Source organism: Pyrus communis, chromosome 6 (genome assembly GCF_041283825.1).
Source record: "Pyrus communis isolate YQ-2024b chromosome 6, ASM4128382v1, whole genome shotgun sequence".
NCBI classification, from domain to species: domain Eukaryota; kingdom Viridiplantae; phylum Streptophyta; class Magnoliopsida; order Rosales; family Rosaceae; genus Pyrus; species Pyrus communis.
The window spans coordinates 16,586,142-16,609,207 of NC_142570.1; positions in this window are offsets into that span (position 1 = coordinate 16,586,142).

The window sequence follows — 23,066 nt, forward strand, 5'->3', positions numbered from 1 at the left end:
CTATAAATGTTATGCCATATTCCATATATGCATCTATGAACCTAGGAGCATTGAAAAAGGATGGTGTTATCATACAATTGGCCGATAGATCTAATGCATATCCAAAGGGAGTTTTGGAAGATGTTTTGGTGCAGGTTAATCACTTGATCTTTCCGGCGGATTTCTATGTCCTTGAGATGGATGAATCGGATCATGCACCCTCGCTGCCCATTCTACTTGGAAGGCCATTCATGAAAACGGCCCGGACTAAGATTGACGTGTTTAATGGAACTTTGTCCATGGAATTTGATGGGGAAGTTGTTAATTTCAATCTTTCCGATTCTATTAAGTATCCTAGTGAAGATCATTCATGTTTCTCTATTGATACTATTGACTCTTTGGCGCAGGGATACCTTGAAGATTTGAATGATGATATGCTTGAAAAAGTCATTACAAGTGGTGTAGAAGTCAAAACCAAGGGAGCAACATCCATGCAACCCCACGGCACAAATACACTATCCTATGCCGTGCCTCCTAGTGAGGATTTTCTTGAAGTAGTTGCTGCCCTTAAGTCATCACCAATACATGATGGTAAGTTTCCTAACAAAGAGTCCATTCCCATTTCGACTAACAAGTTGCTTCCATCCATAATTCAGGCACCTATCCTTGAACTCAAACCTTTGCCAAGCCATTTGAAGTACATTTTCTTGGGAAAAAATGAGACACTGCCTGCCATCATATCATCATCCCTCACGGCACAAGAGGAGGAAAAACTCATGCATGTGTTGAAGGAGTACAAATCTGCCCTAGGATGGACATTGGCCGATATCAAAGGTATAAGCCCCACAACTTGTATGCATCACATATTTCTTGAGGAGGGGACCAAACCAACTAGAGAGGCTCAACGCCGTCTTAACCCTCCAATGATGGAAGTTGTGAAAAAGGAGATAATCAAACTTCTTGATTGTGGAGTCATTTATCCTATCTCCGATAGTCGTTGGGTTTCACCTATCCAATGTGTGCCTAAGAAATCCGGAGTGACGGTTGTGGAGAATGCCGAGAATGAGCTTGTACCCATGAGAATCCAAACCGGTTGGCGTGTATGCATCGATTATAGGAAGATAAATGCCACCACAAGGAAGGACCACTTCCCATTGCCGTTCCTAGATCAAATGTTGGAAAGGTTAGCGGGTCATTCTTTTTATTGCTTTCTTGATGGATATTCAGGTTATAATCAAATTGTCATTGCCCCGGATGATCAAGAAAAAACCACTTTTACTTGTCCCTTTGGAACATTTGCATATCGACGCATGCCATTTGATTTGTGCGATGCCCCTGCCACGTTTCAAAGGTGTATGGTAAGCATATTTTCTGATTATGTTGAAAGGATTATTGAGATATTCATGGATGACTTTAGTGTTTTTGGTGATTCTTTTGATAAATGCTTGGATAATCTCACTTTAATCTTGAAACGTTGTGTTGAAACAAACCTTGTTTTAAATTGGGAAAAATGCCATTTTATGGTTAAACAAGGTATTGTTTTGGGTCATATAATCTCTGAAAAAGGAATTGAAGTTGATAAGTCTAAAGTAGATCTTGTACGCTACTTACCCTTTCCTACTTCGGTTAGAGAGGTTCGTTCTTTTCTTGGTCATGCAGGATTCTATAGACGATTTATCAAGGACTTTTCCAAGATTGCACAACCCCTATGCCGCCTCCTCCAAAAAGATGTGTCTTTTGAGTTCAACGAGGCATGCGAGAAGTCATTCAAGCATCTCAAAGAGCTCCTAACCACGGCACCCATCATAACTCCCCCGGATTGGTCCATTCCATTTGAATTGATGTGTGATGCCTCGAATTATGCACTTGGGGCTGTTTTGGGTCAAAGGAAAAATAAACAGTCACATGTTATTTATTATGCTTCCCGCACTTTAAATGATGCTCAATTGAATTATTCTACAACCGAAAAAGAACTCTTGGCGGTTGTATTTGCTTTAGATAAGTTTAGATCATATCTTATTGGCACTAAAGTAATTGTTTTCACTGACCATGCAGCCTTGAAGTATCTTTTCACCAAAAAGGAGGCCAAACCAAGATTTTATGTGTGGGATGATCCATATCTATGGAAATATTGCCCAGATCAGATTATTAGAAGATGTGTGCCAACTTCTGATTTTAACTCAATTCTAGCATTTTGTCATTCTTATGCATGTGTAGGCCATTTTGGTACCCAAAGGACAGCTCGTAAAGTGTTAGAATCTGGTTTTTATTGGCCTACATTGTTCAAAGATGCTAGAATGTTTTGCTTAACATGTGATAGATGTCAAAGAACAGGTTCTATTGGTGCAAAAGACCAAATGCCGCAAACACCCATCTTCAATGTTGAAATCTTTGATGTTTGGGGTATTGATTTCATGGGTCCTTTTCCTTCTTCATTTGGTTTCACTTATATTTTGCTTGCGGTTGATTATGTTTCTAAATGGGTAGAAGCAAAAGCTACCCGTACTAACGATTCTAGAGTGGTTTCAGATTTCATCAAGACTAACATTTTCTCTAGATTTGGGATGCCGCGGGTATTTATAAGTGATGGAGGTTCACATTTCTGCAATAGGACCATTGAGGCACTCTTCAAGAAGTACAATGTCAAGCATAAGGTTTCAACACCTTATCACCCACAAACAAGTGGCCAAGCCGAAGTATCAAATAGAGAGGTCAAGCAAATCTTGGAGAAGACCGTGGGGCCTAACCGGAAGGATTGGAGCATGCGTTTAGACGATGCACTATGGGCATATCGCACTGCCTACAAAACACCCCTAGGGATGTCTCCATTTCGGCTAGTTTATGGAAAACCTTGTCACTTACCCGTGGAGCTAGAGCATAAGGCACATTGGGCCATCAAAACGTTCAATTTGGACTTAGATGCTGCTGGAATACATCGGAAGCTCCAATTGAATGAGCTTGAGGGACTAAGGAATGAAGCCTACGAGAATGCCCGCATTTACAAGAAAAAGACGAAGGCGTTTCATGACAAGATGATTAGGGGCAAAACCTTCACAATTGGGCAGAAAGTTTTACTTTTTAATTCTCGTCTACGTTTATTTCCCGGAAAGTTACGTTCTAAATGGATTGGACCTTTTGTTGTTACTAATGCTTTTCCACATGGTGCAGTTCAAGTCCAAAGCTTAAGGAATGGGGTGGAATTCAAGGTCAACGGACATAGATTGAAGCCATACTATGAGAATGCCGTGGGGCAGGTTGTGGAGGAGATCTCACTCCATACCGTGGGCACCAATGGTGCCTGAACGTGTTCTTCGTCCGGCTGCAAGACGTTAAAGAAAGCGCTACTTGGGAGGCAACCCATGCCATTCAACAAAGGAAGACCTAGAAAGCACTCCAATTCCAGATTTGCGTTCCTAAACCCTTCTCTTTGTTGATTCTTTCTAATCTGCCTATTTAGTTGTTTTACTTGCTGTTTGTGTGTTTCTTTGTGTGATTCTATGCTTAAAACATTGAGGACAATGTTTGATTTTAAGTGTGGGGGGGTAACTAAGTGTTTTTCATGCAAATTCGTGGGATTTTATCACCCATTATTTCAAAACTTGTTCCTTGCTGTTTTTAAGTGTTTTTAAGCAGTTTTGGTGTGTTTTAGTATGTTTTGAAGTAAAAATCCGAAAATCAAAGAAAAATTTGAAAAATTTGTTTTAAAAAACCCAAAAAAGAGTTGTTTTTGTGTGTTTGTTTGTGTCTTAGGGTACCTTCCAACACAATGATGAGGATTTGGTTTTTAAATACATGGCTGTTAAAGAGAGTGATTAACATGGATGAAAGTTTGATTTACTCTATGTTTATGCTTGGTTGTGGTTATAACTTATGAATTCACATGCAATCATAAAAGAAAAAAATCAGTTTTTGTAACATGCTTGAAGGAAGGAACTCAAATTAACGCTACAACCTTGTGAGACTTGAACCTAAACGTTTATTTGGAGAGTTAAAATCTGTGCATTCTTTGTTTTCTAAAATCGTTGCATGATCTCATTATTCTTTGCTTGGTTGCTACTTAGAAGGCGTTTCATCATTTAGTTCCAAACACTAGAAGTCATGCCCATTTCATTCAAAGCATGGTATTGATTAGCATAACACATATTCAAGATGAAGTTGTGTAGTGACCACCACTTTAGCCAAAAAGCCGTGTGCCCTACTCCATTATATGTTTAGGTGTTAACCCCATTGAGCCTTGTTTAGCCTTTTCTTTGTTAACCCACATTACCCTCACCTAGCCTAGATTAGGACTATCCATACCCTCGTTCTTAAAGTATAGTAAGCATGATTCAAATGGAATTCCTTTATGGCAGAAACCAAGTGTGGGGGAAGTAGAAAGAAAAGAAAAGAAAAATTCGTAAAAAAAAAAAAAAGTATGAAAAGAGTTGAACAACATGAGAAAAAGAGTTCCAAGGTGTTGTTTGTTGAAGAAAGGGTCCAAAAAGTTGAATTTGGCCCCAAGAAGTTGTTTAAAGTCTTCCCCTTGTGTTTTTAAGTTAATTTCTGCAAACTAAGTGAATTCTAAGTCTTAATTTCATTACTTTGCTTACTAATGCTTGAAGTAACGTTTGTTTTCCCTATCCTTTCTTTGTTAACCAATACCCCAAGCCCCGTTGCAACCCTTAAACTTCTATCTTGAGTGTTATGTGTTTCAATTTGTTGAGTTTGAATTTGGTATGAGCATATGGTGTCACTGGTTCTCGCATCTAAGTAGTAGCATTCCATTCATGAGATCATATCTAAACATGCCTATTAACTCCGGAAATTGCGTTCTTTGTGATACATATATGTGAGCATTCGTTTTTATATCTACATCAATTCTCTCACATATAACTAGTATAGGGTGTGTAGTTAGAAAATCTGAGTGAAAATAGAGTGCAAATCTATTAAGGATAGAAAGAATTCTCTAAGGCATGTTACTACATTCAAAACATTGTTTTAATTGGTTAATTGTGAACTAGTAAGTAGTGACTATGATTAAGCATGTGCTTAAGTGTTAAATTGACTCAAATCTGTGGGAATGATAATCTTTAACATGTCATGTGCATTGGAAATCCCTGAGGCAAACGTTGGAAGGTTTAGATTATGTTTGTTTGTTTTGTCTTGTTTTATTTCTTTGTTTTGCTCGAGGACTAGCAAAAGCTAAGTGTGGGGGAATTTGATAGGAGCATTTTTATGCGACTTAATTGGCTTGTTCTCATGCATTTATGTTGTTTTTCCTTAGTTAGTTTAAGTGTTTAAAGTCATTTTCGTGCAATTTCAGGTTTTAGTGTCAAAGTATGCAAAAAGAAGCAATTTGGAGCATTCTAGAGCATTTTTGGGCCAAGATTGGATAGTGCAAGCATGGAGGCATGAGGATGGACGAATTTGAAGGCTTGAATTCAGTTAGGGAGCTGCAAGGGGGCCTAAAAAACCTTATTTCTAGAAGGCTTTATCTATTCACACATGGTGCCTAATTTCTAGCTTGTCTCCTAGCCGTCCTAGCTTGTCTCCTAGCCGTCCTAGCTTGTCACTAGCCGTCCTAGCTTGTCTTCTAGCCGTCCTAGCTTGTCACTAGCCGTCCTACCTTGTCTCCTAGCCGTCCTATCTTGTCTCCTACCTTGTCCAAGCTACACACATATATCCTTTAAGTGTTTCATGTATAGAATTTCTGGTACAAAAAACCTTTTGGTTTCAACTAAGTTCAAAAACCTTTCCTAGCCTTATAAATAAGGCTTTGCAGCAAGGCACTTGGGGGATCACTCATTCACCCAATTTTCGTCCATTCATCTAGCCACACCACTCTACACATCCTAAAATCCTAAAAACACAATTCCAGCCAAAGACTACACCTTGCCGTGCCTATCCTCCATCCAATTCCATAATCCCTGATCCTAAAACACATCCCAACCATCCCATCCACCTTTGTGCCGTAGCAAGGAGAAAGAAGGAAAGACTCTTGGATGCTCAAGCTTCGTCGTTGGTGCATTCTAGGTGTAATTCGTTTTATGATTTCAATGTTTAATTTATTTTCCTTTCATTTTGCTATGAACATGAGTGGCTAAACCCCTATTGGTTAGGGGTGATTTCGAAGCCATAACTATGTGTGCAAGTTGATTTGATAAATTCCAGTTATGAGTTCTTGAATCGTGAATGCAATTGGCTTAACTGTGCGAGTAATAACGTATTTGTGTTTGTTAATTAGGGGTCGACACTTAATTGGCTTGCATGAATATGATGTCATTGTCACAATCACAATCACGTTAACACGTTAAGTTCAAATCCTAGCATAAGTGTCATGATCACGTTAAGTTCAAATCCTAGCATAAGTGTCATGATGCCATTGTCACAAGTGCTTTGTCAATGCTTATAGTTTTCATTGAACGTAATGATCTTTGATTGTATCTTTATTATGATGTCATGTAAGGAACTTTTGAAGAATGCTTTGGGTTGTCGTATGATGTCATCCAATTCAATAACACAAGGAAAACTTGAGAATTAACTAGTGATGTCACGGTTAATTTGGGGCATTGTCATTCATAATTCTATGAAGGAATAACTGGAAATCGAGTCATTTGCATACTTGTCATGTGTGGAGAAAGAACCCCTAACTAGTTCATCATCCATTAAAAACCCCAAAAACGTTTCAAAATCAGTTTTACTTTGCAATCTGTTTTCTCAACTTTAATTTCGTCCAAATCAAATCCCCCTTTACTTTGAAGTCTCAATTTAGTTAGAAATTGTTTTGGTTCATGTTTTTAAGTGTTTTGAGTCAAGTTTTCAACCAATTTCGTCCAGATTAGTGTAGGTGCTCAAAACTGCCCAGAAAGTGGTTTTTAGGCAGTTTTGAGTCTTCTAGTTGCTGTTTTGTTTTAGTGTTTTAACTTTGGTTTTTCATTCTTTGAGTCCAAATTAGTGTTTTTAACTTTGTTTTGGAGTTCTTAGGTCAGTTTTCAAGAGTTTAGCAATCCCTCCTAATCCCCGGTTTTGAACGATCCCTACTTACATACTTTGCTACAATTGTCAGAAGAGGGTTTAATTTGTGTGCTTAATATATTTCGCATCACACAACTGACAGAATCCAAGGTACAAGAAATAGTGATTTGTTGAGAGGTTGCCCATAAAATAGAAGGTTGGATGGCTTGATCACAATGCAACGAAATATTTGGATGTAGGTCACCCCTGTCATTAACCGCAACTCGAAACAAGGGTAAAGATCACCAAAAAGAAAATTTAATGGAATTTAATTGAATAAAAGGTTCAGAAATACGAATTAAATATGGATGATGACGTTGAACCATTCTTCTTAAAACCCGTTTCGTGGGAGCATTCCTCATTCCTCGGGCATTCCAAGAAAGAATCTTCATAAATCAAGTCGTTCTGTGGGCACCCTAGAGCAGGTTGGATATGGTTCCCTGACTTCTTTAGAAGTATTCCCATCTTTAATCTTTTTCCTCATCTTTGCTTTTTGGGATTTCGAAAGAACTAAAGTCATTCCATCTTCATTAACAATATCACAAATTTTGGTACCTTCTTGAAGATCAGAAGAATTATGAGAGAAATGCTGGCAAACAAGCTGACCACATTAGTTCCCAAATCACCATAATTAACTTCAAAACATTGAGAAGGAGGGTTGATAGCCTCGTCAGACTCCGAATCATCCCCAACTACACTTGAGTTAAATTAGATATTGTTCATGCCAGGAAATAAAACGACAGAGGCAAAGAAAAAGAAAAATAAATAAATAAAGCTCTTAGACAATGAAAACTTTTTGGGTTTAAAGGAGACAAGCAAGCGAAGATGTAGATAAGCAATCCACCCCCAAACTTGAATATTTGTATTGGCATCATGGTAAAGTAGCTCCAATTTTTTGCAAAATCAATAAAAGAATGGGTAAGCTAAATAAGAGACTTAAAGAAATAATTTTTTTTACTAAAAAAAAAAAAAAAAAAAAAAACTAACTATTAGCACTACAGCTAAGCCAACTAAAAGATGTAACAATCCAATAAGTAATAGAATCAAATTCGATCCCCGGCAATGGTGCTACACTACTACAAAACCATTTATTAGTGTTGCTATGATAACCGACAAGAAACGTATATTACTGTCGGATTTTAAGCTAAATCCGATAGAAAATGGTGCAGTGCCGGATATAATAAGCGACAGAATTGCTAGCGTCATGAAATGAATTTTTCCGACAAAAAATACTCTAAAACCGATAGAATTTGTGTCGGATATAACCGACAAAGAATATATTAATAATGAATAAATAAGAGTATTCTATGTTGGCTAAAACCGACAGAAAATACTAAAATTGACAGAACTTGTGTCGAATATAACTGGAACTTGTGTCGGATAAAACCGACAGAAAATATATTAATAATAAAAAAAATATAAACCACTTTCTGAATCATTTCTTTCCCTTTCAAGTTGGCTTAATAATTAACAAGATTAAATGTCAACCTTGGATGAATACAAATTTGGGTTTTAAAAGCCCTTTAGAAATGGCTCTTCCTGGTTCCCAATGGGGTTCTTTATTCACTGCTTTCTAGGTTCTTGCCATAGATGCACTGTATTATGGGGATGCAATTACACAATTTGTTGAGGAGTTGAATGCCTTGGAAGTTGTAGTTGATGATTCTGGAGCATCTAAGATGATCATTGTCCAATTTAATTCCCTAGTGTGTTCTTCTAACTTCCTAGGTAAGTTCCAGTGTTCAATTTTTATACAAGAAGTGAAAATTGGACAAAATTGAATTAAAACCCTAAATCTTGCACAACAACTAATTCGACAAAATTGAACCACATAAAGCACAAAAAATCCCAAAATTGAAAGTAATCCAAAACCCTAGAAAAATACTTGTAGTAATTGCTAAGTTGCCCATTTGAGTTCCAGAGCTCTCCTGCGATCAAATTACACAAAGTCTTCTGCGCGATGACAAATCGAGGTCGAGAACACTTCAGAGCAATGAGACGCCGAAACTATAAAGGGTTGAGAGTGTAGAGTGCAAGTGTTGAACTGGAAGTAAATGAGGAGAGGAGAGAATGAGAAGGAAATGACGAGAGGATAAAAGGGGGAAGGCACCGGCACAAGGAAGAGATGGAGGGGTTTTGGAAAATTTTCATTATTGTCGATTAAAACCGACAGTAACATTTTTTAGAATATAAACCGATAGAAAATTTTCATTACTGTTGGTTATAACCGACAAAAACAAAATGGCCGCAAAATTCCCTCCCAAAATTTTAAAATCCCCCTAAAATTTTGTTACGATTTAAAAAAATAAAATAATAATTGTTTGGTTTAATAAATAAATAAATAAATAATATATATTTAAATAGAATACATTTTTAAAAATTAAAGAAATAATTGTTTGGTTTAATAGATAATAACCCATGTAAAATATGCAATAAAGAAACAAAAAGATAATTGTAGAATGAAAATGTCATCACACAAACTAAATATTGTCTAATCAACACTTGAAAAACATAAATAAATATTTAGCACAAATTACTTTTCCCACTTGAAAATTTAGGCAAATTGAACGGAGATATGCATTCTACGACACTAGTTTCAATGATCTAACCTTCAAACTTGTTTGTAGACACTACAAGATCGCATACGTAAAAAATCGCAAAAAAAAAAAAAAAAAAAAAAAAAATCAAAGATTAGGTAACAGAACAAGAGTTTTTGACGGTTATAAACGAAAAAGAACAATTTAACGGTTATTTTAGCTCCGGTTTTGATGATTTTATTACAACTACACTCCTCGACCCTATAAGAATGCAATGAATGAATTCAATCTTCAATTTAAAATATTTACACTAATGGATACCACAAAATATTATTTTATACTTAATCGAAGTACAATATTAATTCTAAGTGTTTGTTTAATCTACTGTTTTCACGCGATATGCATTCTATGAAACGTTTTTCAACAATCCAACCGCCAAACTTATTTGTACACACTCCGAGATTACATACGTAAAAAACAAACATTTACAGATTACGTAACAGAACAAAAACAAACAAAAAATCACAATTTAACGGTTATTTTAGCTCTGATTTTAATGATTTTTTACAACTACACTCCTTGTCACATTCCGCCCGGGGGCAGATCACTTCCCGGGCCCGCTCCACCACCGTAACACGATATTGTCCGCTTTGGGCTTACCATTCCCTCACGGTTTTGTTTTTGGAAACTCACGAGCAACTTCCCTGTGGGTCACCCATCATGGGATTGCTCAATCCCCCTTCTCACTTAACTTTGGAGTTCCTACGGAACCCGAAGCCAATGAGCTTCCAAAAGGCCTCGTGCTAGGTAGGGATAGGAATATACATATAAGGATCACTCCCCTGGGCGATGTGGTATGTCACAATCCACCCCTCTTAGGGGCCCGACGTCCTCGTCGGCACACACGCAACTAGGGTTAGGCTCTGATACCAAATGTCACATCCAGGCCCGAGGCGGACCACTTCCCGGACCCGCTCCACCACCGTAGCACGATATTGTTAGCTTTGGGCTTACCATTCCCTCACGGTTTTGTTTTTGGGAACTCATGAGCAACTTCCCAGTAGGTCACCCATCATGGGATTGCTCTAGCCCTCTTCTCGCTTAACTTTGGAGTTCCTACGGAACCCGAAGCCAGTGAGCTCCTAAAAGGCCTCGTGCTAGGTAAAGATGTGAATATACATTTAAGGATCACTCCCCTAGGCGATGTGGGATGTCACAATCCACCCCCCTTAGGGGCCCGACGTCCTCGTCGGCACACCACGACCAGGGTTAGGCTCTGATACCAATGTCACATCCCGGCCCGGGATGGATCACTTCCCGGGCCCGCTCCACCACCGTAGCACGATATTGTCCGCTTTGGGCTTACCATTCCCTCACGGTTTTGTTTTTGGGAACTCACGAGCAACTTCCCAGTGGGTCACCCATCATGGGAGTGCTCTAGCCCCCTTCTCGCTTAACTTCAGAGTTCCTACAGAACCCGAAGCCAGTGAGCTCCCAAAAGGCCTCGCACTAGGTAGGGATGGGAATATACATGTTAGGATCACTCCCCTGGGCGATGTGGGATGTCACACTCCTCGACCCTATAAGAATGCAATGGCAGATTTGTGCTCCTTTAACACCCTTATCAACTTGTCTTCTTCTTGGACCGTGAGTGAGCTAGTAATGATGACAGGTAGTGTCTGATCTTCTCCCAAGAAAACATACTTCAAGTGACTAGGTAATGGCTTTAACTCAAGTGTAGGTGGCTGCACAATTGATGGAAGTAACTTGTTAGTCAAAACCGAATCTAAAATTGAGAGTGGAGACTTACCAGAGTGTGAGGGCAATGACTTAAGGGCCGCGACCATTTCAAGCACTTCACTACAAGGGGGCACGGCAATATGGTCAGATTGCATGCCGTGGGTTGCAAGAATGTCCCCACCTTCATTTGTTGCTCCTATGCCGTGCACTAAGGCTACCTCGAGTGCATCTTCGTTCATTTGATCCAAATGCATCTGTGCCAACGAATCCACAATGTCAATAGCAAAACAAGAATGGTCCTCAATTGGATATTTAATGGTTTCAGAAAGATTAAAATTAATAATGTCCCCATCAAACTCCATGGTTAATGTTCCCGTATACACATCTATCTTTGTTCTCGCTGTTTTCGTGAATGGACGGCCTAGCAAGATTGGCAATGATGGAGCATGGCTCGAATCCTCCATTTCTAAGACATAAAAATCTGCTGGAAAGATAAGATGATTGACCTGCACTAAAACATCCTCAAGGACTTCCTTGGGATAAGCGTTAGAACGATCGGCCAATTGAATTATAACGCCATCTTGTTTTAAATCACCAAGGTTCATAGATGCATAAATGGAATATGACATGACATTAATAGAAGCACCTAAATCTAACATGCATTGTTCAAATCTAGTGTTTCCAATTGTGCATGGAATAGTAAAGCTCCCTGGATCCTTACACTTTGGAGGTAACTTTCGTTGCAAAACTGCGGATACATTTTCACTTACTTTCACAACTTCTTTGTTTGAAATTCTTTTCCTAGTTGTGCATAACTCTTTTAAAAACTTTGCATACCTGGGCACTTGCTTAATGGCATCAAGTAAAGGAATGTTTACTTGGACTTTTCGAAAGGTATCCAAAATGTCCTTTTCGCTTTCTTCCTTCTTCGATTGTGCAAATCTGCGAGGGAAAGGAACATTGGGCAGATTAGTGTTCGAAATCACAACATGTGGGACAACATTACCTGAGATGGACGGATGGGAAGGCTTAGATGGTTGCGGCTTGGGTGGTGCTACACTTGTCGTGGGGTAGGATTGCTCATCTTCCTTGTTTTGGGCAGATTCCTGTGCTTTGCTTCCCACTTCTTTTCCACTTCTTAGGGTGATAGCTTTTGCAGATTCGAAACCACCCTTTGGATTGACCACCGTAGTGCTTGGTAACTTACCATTTTCACGAAATTGTCCCAAAAATTCGGCCATTTGTCCCATTTGCTTCTTTAGCTCATTAACCTCCTTTGCTTGGTTCTGCATTCCCTGTGCCATTGTGGTTAATAATTGATATGTTTTATCATCATTCATAGACGTACCTGAGTTGGTTTGGGATGATTGTGCTTGAGGAGGTGGTTGTGGTGCCATTGACCTTGGAAAGAAACCCGGGGGTTGTCGGAATCCACTTTGTTGGGCAGGTTGTTGTGCATCTCTCCATCTGAAATTTGGGTGGTCTCTCCAACCTGGATTATATGTGTTAGAATATGGATCGTTCCTCGGTTGGTTTTGATTCCCATAGCCCATGGCATTGGCAGATTCCCACCCTCCGTTCTCAATTAATTGAGGGCATTGATCAGATTGGTGTCCTTGAATGGAGCATACACCACAAATTGTAGCTCCTTGCGCTTTGGTGTTGGAAATGTGCCCTAAAACCAATCATATGATGATACTTTATGGACATTTCACATGTTAAACTAATCTAGTTTAATATTAAGGGCAAACATTATTGTTTGAGCCGTCTCATATAAATGTTATATGCTTAAACGATAAGTCCAAGGAATATGTGATTGGAAGAATGCGATCTAAAGAAGTTAGATTCATGAGACCATTCTTTCGTTGACACATCCTAAACGTTCATGATCATAGGATTGTCAATTGGGCATTGACAGTCCGTTAAGATCAGTACGTGCTATGTCTTCTCTCAGGGAGAGTGACTAGTCTCGAGTCATTGGTGTGTGTGACATCAAGACAAGTACGTAGGTGCTCAATAGAGAATGAGTTCACTGAACACAATCAACGAAGAGTTCTCATATTCATGTCACATGAGAACTCATGGTTGGGATAATGCAAATTAGTCTTTTGACCTGAGGCATCACAGTTGTCTTGTGGTTAGGTCCTTAATCTTTGATTATGTCAAAGTCACTCCATCAGGAGGGTGTCCACGACATCGTTGGGGTTAAGCCACTTAGCCATGGAGGCAAGTGAATGCGCAACAAGGGATCTCTAACCTTCAAACTGTTTGAGGGAGAATACTCTATGATATGATTAAGAATCTTTGGCCAAAGTATGAATGAGATTTAGGAATGTGTTCCAAATCACATTCAAGGTAATCATATAAGCACAAGACTCACATTGGATAGTAGACATGAATAAACTATCAAACCAAACAATGTGGTCAAGAGTATTGTATTAGAGAAAAACCGTATTGCATTTGCAATCCTAAAACTGCATAGGTTCTCCACCTCTTCTGATTAGCTTGGGTAACCATGACATACTGCTAGGCGTCAACCATGGTTTGTGGAAGCCCTAAAAGTGTATTATCACTAACGGGAGAATTGAAAGTAAGTTTCAATTCACAATCGATTTGAAAGAGTTTGAATCGCCCACTACCTCGCTAAAAGGAACCTAATGGATCGTACACCGTGTAAGGTAGAGATTGAAGATTCAACAAAGATGAGTAAGAATAATTAAATGGTTTAATTATTTATGGCAAGGATTAATTAATATGTTAATCAATCAAACGAATAAGTTCGTTAAAGACCTCGGGATAGTTTTGGACCTTAAGGCCCAATGGGCTTCGAACGTCAAGTCCATTGACTTAAGTTGCATGACAACTTAATGAATAATGATTCACAAAGGCCCAAATAGCCCAATAAATCCCCTTAGGCCGGCCATTTAGAGGAGGGTAGTGAACTTGGCTTAATTGCAAGTTTGCCACTCCATTGTGAGGTGGTATAAAGACATCTTTATAGCCATTTCATCTTAAGGGTTTTTCTTAGGAGTAAAGATGAGAACACAAACCTCCCTTTGCTCTCAAAGAGGCCGGCCACCTTGGAGGGATCATCTAGCAATCAAACTCCTCCAAGGTCACTCATTTCTTCTACAATATGCCTTGGTGTGGAGACTTAGAGGTTCTCAATTTTGGGAACTTGGAGAAACCTTTTCATCCATCCAAATCCATGGATCTAAGATGCAAGGAACGAAGGCCCTCTCTTTGGGTGATTAGCCTTTGCTTATGCAAAGAGGAATCTACAAAGGTATTGATTTCTCAACTCACTTTGTTTTGAGTTGAGTCTTGGTTCACCTATCTACTAGGCTTTGAAGTTCATGGGTTAAGTTTTGTTTTTGAGTGCATATAAACATGATTCCGCCTTTTAATTGTTAATTGCATGTTGTTGATGTTGCTCAAATGAACTTGTTTTTCACAAATCTTCCTTCAAGTGGTATCAAGAGCCTAAGTCTAGTAGTTGGTGAATCCTTTTAGGTTTTGTAGTTCATAGTTTGTGATTTGAATGTTGTAATTGTTACAAGCTTTATTCTTGCTTCTTTGAATGTAAATTTTGTTAGAAAATTTGCCATCTCAAATGTTGTAGATGTAGTTCATATGAGCATGAATTTTGGAGCTAAATTTTGGTGCCATGTTTTTGGGGAAATTCGGCCAAATCCAAAGGGTGGATTTTTGGGTTCTTGTTTGACTTGTTAAAAGTGTTTTAAAGTGACTTTTGGAACCCCTATATACCCTAGTATGGTTGTATGTTATTTCCCTTAAGTTTGAGTGGTTTTGGGATGTTTTTGGGTGAAGAATGTTCATGGAGCTCTTATGGGTTTTTCATGAATGTTCTTCATTGTTCTTGATATGTTCTTGCCAAGAACAAAAGGTTTGGTGTTTTGATTTATTTCATAAAGTTTTTGTTTTGAAATATTTCTTATGTTTAAATATATTAGATATTTATTTTGAAAAATTAAAGAAATTTTAGTGGGTAGGTGTGTAATGATTTATTCCATTTCACACACCCCACTTACAAAAACTTTGAAATTTTTTTTATTACTTTGCTTCAAAACCGGCCACCCTACTCAATTAGGGTCCTTGTGGGCCTTTTATGCAATTACATAAAGTTTTGATACTTTTGTGTATTTGTACTTTGACCCAAAAGTTTACGTTTTTACGTAAAGGTCCAAAATCACTAAAAGGACAAATTGTTTTGCTCCTTTAATGAAGTTTTAGCTTTTGTGGAAATTTTTGGGTTCTAGTTGTAATTACATGAAGTAGTGGACTTTTGTGTTTTTACAAAGTGACCCCAAAAGTTTAAGTTTTTTGCAAAATAGCCCAAAAGTTGAGGTTAATTGCACTATGGCCCAAACAAGTTGAGGTCATAACATTTTGGCCCAAATTAGGTAGAGAACAAAATTGTTTTGTCTCTTTAAATGAGAATTGGATTTTCATTTCATTTAGCTCCATTTAAATCAATTCTATGGATACAAAAACCAAATGAAAATGTTGCATTCAAGTTTAATTAGTTAAAGCGTTAATTAATTAAAGAAAGGGTGATTATGAACCTAAGCCTACTATAATTGAGCTATGTGAAAGGCCGTTTCAAATTTGTTTGAACCATGGGAATGTGTCGATTAAATTTTGGTTGTAATTTGATATGATCAATTGTTGTAAAAGAGCATAAGCTCTTCTTTACTTTAAAGTAATTTGATTTGATCAATTGTTGTAAAAGAGCATAAGCTCTTATTTACTTTGAAGTACTCCTTTCTTGTTTTATTCGATATGCATGAAATTGGAGTAGTTGGGTCCAACGCCCAATAAGACAACACGCCTTAATGTGATTAAACGCGTAACTAAAATCAATCACCATCCCTAGACCGAGATTCAACACTAGGCTCGTGTTGAATCGAATCAAAGGTTCATAGTCATCCTAAGGCCCTAAGGCAACTATATAGTCCATCAATGAATGCAAACCTTATGTTAGTAGTATCATATACTCTTGCTTTAAAAACCGTTTTAAAAGCTTAGTGGGAGTATTATATACAACTAAATCAATCAAATGGACCAATAGTTGTAATAGGATCAAAATTGTTTTACTTAGATTAAAATGAATATTTATGTGATGAGACCTAAAACCCTCAACCAAACCATTATTAAGTTGATAAGCGAGAGATGCTTTGAATATCTCTTCGTGGCCTTCCACCGTGGTAGGCTCCAATCGTTTGTGACTTGTACACCAGCTTCACCCTATCATGGGGGAGTACAAAGTGCATGCTTACACTCAGGAGGAGTCTATACGCATATGATGAGGTGAGTGTAGGCAACGAGGATGGCCAATATCATATCATTGTGAGGCTATTCTTGAACCCCTTCATGAACTAAGCTTGGTGGGAATAACTTAACTAAGTGCAATGGCGCCGATATCATATCATTGTGAGGCAACATTCTCTAGAGGCCAAATAAGATGGGTACTTGCAAGAGATGCAAATGAGTAAGCGTACTCTCTCTTTATTATTAATGCTAGCCAATATCGTATCATCGTGAGGTGGGCTTGGTAATAGTGAGCCTCCCATACCCTACTAAGAGTTTCCTCCAAAACTCTCGAATTCCGATGAGGGATATGGAATTTGCCAAAAATAGTGGGTGGTGCTATTTGATTTAAAGACCCGAATCAAATGGCTTAAAATCAATCAATTTATATTCGTTATGTATTTGTTTACCAATATATTTGCAAACGCTATCCAAAACTTGACAAAAGAAAAGCCGAATGCTTTAATTTCCGGACTTAGTTCTACAATCCCATAGATTGTCTTTAATGGCTTGTAGATGTAACTAAGTAGTCTCATCCTCACAATCTTCCTATTGATAATGTATCATTGGAAGAATATGTTAGATAAGTCTAACATGAGAAGGACAACACTTTTAATGTCATAATTCTTCAAATACAAATTGTTGTATGAAGAAATGAGAGTTGCCTTGAACAACTCTTGAAAGTTTGTAATTATGTTTAGAACATAATGGTTGGTTGACAAAAATAGTCCATCAACATGGACTTATGATGATTTTGAATCATTGAGTGTTGAAGTGTTAAACCACTTAACGAGACGGAAATTAGGCAAGGACTTCACCTTTGTGTCCCTATCCTAATGGTTCACTAAGTTTATTGTAAACTATATAGTGAACAAAAACCACAAACTCTCCAAATTGTTTGATGTGTATAACACAATTGAAATAAGTTTCAAGAGAGATAGTGGGAGTTTAGGGACCATGACTATTGTAGTCAAAGGAGAAGTCAAATGAAGAAGGCAAAATAACTCCAAGGGAACAAACTTTCTTTATGAAAGGATGGACATTGGAAGGGGTATTTGCAAGAAATGTCTTGCAAGTGTCAAGAACACACCTTTCGAAGGTGTTGTAATATGTTCTTGAAATAGTTCAAAACAGTTGGTTCTTCTACTTGAATGCTTGATTCCGTATTAGTAACTATGTTTTACAATTGTTGTAAAAGTGTGCTAATAAAAAGTAGAAGATTAATGAGAGAAGAGAAAGTACTTCACATTCGGAAAGTGAATAAAATATAGATCTCTGCGAAAGCGGATTGTACTTACTTCCTCATATGAACTACCAAAGAAATTGGAAAATACTAAAGATTGTCTTTACATTCCAATTTTAAGGAACTTAAATCCGTCACTATAGTAGAGATGGATAAATGTTTTGTTTGACAAAACATTGTTCTTTATTAATCAATAATTAGATTATTGTAATTTAAATTGGTTGTCTCTATAGTAGAGATGATGTGGTAGTTTAACTGTTTAGAATACGATGATGCTTAAACCCAAAAGGTTGCAAGGTAGTGACTAATCCCAACTGAGTTGTGATACCTCTAAAACATAAGTTACGAGTTGGTCATAGATGGATGCTTTGGATCGTTAGATCCGGATCCAATACCTTCTTGTTAAAATTGTATAGAGGCGAAATGTTCGAATCTTTATTCTTTTGGAAAGAAGAAAGAATCACAAAGTTGTTGAGGTTAATTCACTTAGATGTTAGTGGCACTTGTCCACAACATAATACTACTCATGTTGTATGACATTCACCGAAGATCACCCTCGGTTGGACTATAGTTTATTTTGAATAAACACAAGTCCGAATACTTTGCAAAAGGTTTCAAAGAATTCAAGAAATGTAAGTAGATGAGTAAGACGTCTAAAGTATTTACCTCCTTAGATTTGATCCAAGGAAAAAAGTAACACTTTAGATTAATTTCCTTGAAAAATATCAAGGAAAGTAGCATCGTAAGATAATGAATTTCTCCATTAGCAGAAGAATGAACATGAATAAGATTTAGTTCGTTGGACATTATCAATTACCCATATATATATGATATATACTTCTAAGACAACCTAGTTCCTATACCACAAGCTCCAAGGTAGTCCAGAAGGATTTATAAACCGTCTCAGTTGAATGGTTTGAACTTTATGACTATGTCATAGAGTTGCACCTCTTAATTCGAAAGAAATAAGAATGAAAATCCTTATGACTACATTGAGTGTATATACGATATATACTCAAGGAAATGGTAAAGTACCATTTGACCCGAAATAATGAAACCTTCACAGCTAATTGGTAGCTTAAGGTGACTACACTCAAAGAGAATGGTTGACTTTGAAGAAACCATCTTTGACGTAGTCTTGGTTTCAATTAATTCGAAGATTGCTAGCTACAACTAAATGGTGATTTAATGTTTGGACATAATATGGGTTTCCGAAACCATTATTAAGATAGTCTTGATAATATATGTCTAAAACTATAAATCACAAGACAGGTTAGTTGTAGAGATCCATCCATCATGGATCTTAGCAAGCTAGTGGGAGCTATAAGCATCTTATGAGAAAAGATCAATTGTTTGATTTCTCATAAAGATGTAAATGAATCTTTTGTTTACTAGGTTTACAAAAGATTAGTGGGAGTTAATCGTATTCCTAAATTTAAATATATATATATATGATATATTAATTTTTTGGAAATGAAAAGAGTACTTCTTCGTTAAAGTTATTCTATAACGATAGAATGTATATGAGAGATATAGTCTATATAATGGAATGGAAATTATAATGATATATTTCAAGATATAATTGGATTATATCAATCCCTAAAATAGACAAGAGATGCTAGGAAGTTTCTCATTTGATGATAAACTTCAATTAGAATGACAATTCTAGTGAGACTAGGAAGTTGTTCTTCTCAAAGGGAATGTACCCTTTGACTCCCAAAGAAATAATGTGTAAATAGAATCCTTTATGCATAAGCAGAAAGGTGATTTATGTATTTCATATTGTATGAAAAACATTGATATAAGATGTACCCAGAAAGATACAAGATGATATCAGTGCAAGCCCAGGATCAGAACCATGGCAACTGTCAAGTGAATCCTTAGGTATTTAAGAAATACTAAGGATGGATTCCTCAAGAATGAGGAAGAATTAGAGTAACGTAATGGAAGCGTAAATGTATTAGATTATGAATCTAATCCATCATAGAATATCTCTTCATTATGAATGAAGTGATAATGAGATATCTCTTTATTATGACTAAAGAGATATTTGGGTGGAAACGTTAAAAGTAATGACTTTAATGTGTTCCATCATGTATGCAAAATATATTGCCATATAGAAGCTTACAACATTGTTGTTTGGATGGGAAAGTTCATTTATGAACTCTCCATTCGGTTCCAACCAGAAAGTGTATGACACTAATGGGGCGATAGCTCAAGCCAGGGAATCAAGGTCTCATCAAGGTCCGAAATCAAATGAGAGACTGAACCACATGATTGAGAATCATGTATAATGGTGACGTCGTTATTCTCAAGGTTGCTTCTATGGATAACATATAGATATCCATTGTCTAGGCCTACTACTCAGCCATTTATGAAATGACTACAGAAGAGGTATCATCACTGATGACTAAGCTGATTGGCTCTAGTGCAAGTGGGAGATTGTTGGAAATGTGCCCTAAAACCAATCATATGATGATACTTTATGGACATTTCACATGTTAAACTAATCTAGTTTAATATTAAGGGCAAACATTATTGTTTGAGCCGTCTCATATAAATGTTATATGCTTAAACGATAAGTCCAAGGAATATGTGATTGGAAGAATGTGATCTAAAGAAGTTAGATTCATGAGACCATTCTTTCGTTGACACATCCTAAACGTTCCTGATCATAGGATTGTCAATTGGGCATTGACAGTCCGTTAAGATCAGTACGTGCTATGTCTTCTCTCAGGGAGAGTGACTAGTCTCGAGTCATTGGTGTGTGTGACATCAAGACAAGTACGTAGGTGCTCAATAGAGAATGAGTTCACTGAACATGATCAACGAAGAGTTCTCATATTCATGTCACATGAGAACTCATGGTTGGGATAATGCAAATTAGTCTTTTGACCTGAGGCATCACAGTTGTCTTGTGGTTAGGTCCTTAATCTTTGATTATGTCAAAGTCACTCCACCAGGAGGGTGTCCACGGCATCGTTGGGGTTAAGCCACTTAGCCATGGAGGCAAGTGAATGCGCAACAAGGGATCTCGAACCTTCAAACTGTTTGAGGGAGAATACTCTATGATATGATTAAGAATCTTTGGCCAAAGTATGAATGAGATTTAGGAATGTGCTCCAAATCACATTCAAGGTAATCATATAAGCACAAGACTCACATTGGATAGTAGACATGAATAAACTATCAAACCAAACAATGTGGTCAAGAGTATTGTATTAGAGAAAAACCGTATTGCATTTGTAATCCTAAAACTAAATAGGTTCTCCACCTCTTCTGATTAGCTTGGGTAACCATGACATGCTGCTAGGCGTCAACCATGGTTTGTGGAAGCCCTAAAAGTGTATTATCACTAACGGGAGAATTGAAAGTAAGTTTCAATTCACAATCGATTTGAAAGAGTTTGAATCGCCCACTAATTTAGAGGAGGGTAGTGAACTTGGCTTAATTGCAAGTTTGCCACTCCATTGTGAGGTGGTATAAAGACATCTTTATAGCCATTTCATCTTAAGGGTTTTTCTTAGGAGTAAAGATGAGAACACAAACCTCCCTTTGCTCTCAAAGAGGCCGGCCACCTTGGAGGGATCATCTAGCAATCAAACTCCTCCAAGGTCACTCATTTCTTCTACAATATGCCTTGGTGTGGAGACTTAGAGGTTCTCAATTTTGGGAACTTGGAGAAACCTTTTCATCCATCCAAATCCATGGATCTAAGATGCAAGGAAAACAGAAAATTCAAAGATTAGGTAACAGAACAAGAGTTTTTGACGGTTATAAACGAAAAAGAACAATTTAACGGTTATTTTAGCTCCGGTTTTGATGATTTTATTACAACTACACTCCTCGACCCTATAAGAATGCGATGAATGAATTCAATCTTCAATTTAAAATATTTACACTAATGGATACCACAAAATATTATTTTATACTTAATCGAAGTATAATATTAATTCTAAGTGTTTGTTTAATCTACTGTTTTCACGCGATATGCATTCTATGAAACGTTTTTCAACAATCCAACCGCCAAACTTATTTGTACACACTCCGAGATTACATACGTAAAAAAAAAACATTTACAGATTACGTAACAGAACAAAAACAAACAAAAAATCACAATTTAACGATTATTTTAGCTCTGATTTTAATGATTTTTTACAACTACACTCCTTGTCACATCCCGCCCGGGGGCGGATCACTTCCCGGGCCCGCTCCACCACCGTAACACGATATTGTCCGCTTTGGGCTTACCATTCCCTCATGGTTTTGTTTTTGGAAACTCACGAGCAACTTCCCAGTGGGTCACCCATCATGGGATTGCTCAATCCCCCTTTTCGCTTAACTTTGGAGTTCCTACGGAACCCGAAGCCAATGAGCTTCCAAAAGGCCTCGTGCTAGGTAGGGATAGGAATATACATATAAGGATCACTCCCCCGGGCGATGTGGTATGTCACAATCCACCCCTCTTAGGGGCCCGACGTCCTCGTCGGCACACACGCAACTAGGGTTAGGCTCTGATACCAAATGTCACATCCAGGCCCGAGGCGGACCACTTCCCGGACCCGCTCCACCACCATAGCACGATATTGTCCGTTTTGGGCTTACCATTCCCTCACGGTTTTGTTTTTGGGAACTCACGAGCAACTTCCCAGTGGGTCACCCATCATGAGAGTGCTCTAGCCCCCTTCTCGCTTAACTTCAGAGTTCCTACAGAACCCGAAGCCAGTGAGCTCCCAAAAGGCCTCGCACTAGGTAGGGATGGGAATATACATATTAGGATCACTCCCCTGGGCGATGTGGGATGTCACACTCCTTGACCCTATAAGAATGCAATGAATAAATTTGATCTTCAATTTAAAATATTTACGATAGTGGATACCACAAAATCTTATTTTATACTTAGTGGAAATATAACATTAACTTTTTAAAAGTTTATTTAATCTATCGTTTTGACGCGATACACATTCTACAAAACTTTTTTCAATGATCTAACCATCAAACTTGTTTGTACACACTCCGAGATCGCATATGTAAAAAATCACAAAAAACAAACATTCAGAGATTAGGTAATAGAACAAAAAATTTTGACAGTTATAAACGAAAAATCACAATTTAATGATTATTTTAGCTCCAATTTTGATGATTTTTTACAACTACACTCCTTGACCCTATAAGAATGCATTGAATGAATTTGATCTTCAATTTAAAATATTTACACTAGTGGATACCACAAAATCTTATTT